Below are 800 nucleotides of genomic sequence, written 5' to 3' on the forward strand. Positions count from 1 at the left end.
CTGAAAATTGAAGATGATGACGGAAGATTTTAGTTGAAAATATTGTTTTATGGATTTTTTAGAGAGGTGTTGAGGTAATAATTAAGATTTGAAAATGAAATTTGAAAAGTAGGGGGAGGGGACAATTCTCTGGTTTCTTTACACAAGCAGACGCCTAGCATTGGGACTCCCCTTTTTTTCCAATTTTTTATTCTCTTTTGTCAAATCACATTTATCATATTTAATTGACAAAAGGACCATTTATATCCATATTGTGTTAATATGGTATGAATCCGCTCCGTTTTCACCTTGTGACGGACACTATCCGTCACAAGGGAGACTAATTATTTATTCAATTTGTGTATTGTCGAATCATAAAAAATGGGTTAACTTTATCCATTTTATTACAACTAGTTTTTGTACCCGTGCACTGCACGGGTGTTGATACAGGGTATTAATCGAAGTAGATCTTAGCCTCTTAGGTATACATCTTTTAGATTGAAGACATAAGGTTAGATCATTAGTAGATTTTAGATGTAATTTTTGAAAAATTATTTTGTTAATGCATATATTAGTATAGTTAAATCTCGTAATTTTATATTCATAATACTTTGGGATTTTTTTTTATTTAGTAAATTACTAAATTTCAGAAAACTTTACTTTGTCTACCTATATACTTTTGAAAAATTTATACTCTGTATTTCTTAGTTGTATTCAAAATAATCTACCATTTTTTATATCAACTTTCTAAATTATAAGTGTTCCGGGTGTAATTCCGGAGCAGGATTGTGACCACTTGAGTTTGTAGAATGATGTCGTTG

This window comes from Silene latifolia, chromosome 8 (genome assembly GCF_048544455.1).
Source record: "Silene latifolia isolate original U9 population chromosome 8, ASM4854445v1, whole genome shotgun sequence".
Lineage (NCBI taxonomy): Eukaryota > Viridiplantae > Streptophyta > Magnoliopsida > Caryophyllales > Caryophyllaceae > Silene > Silene latifolia.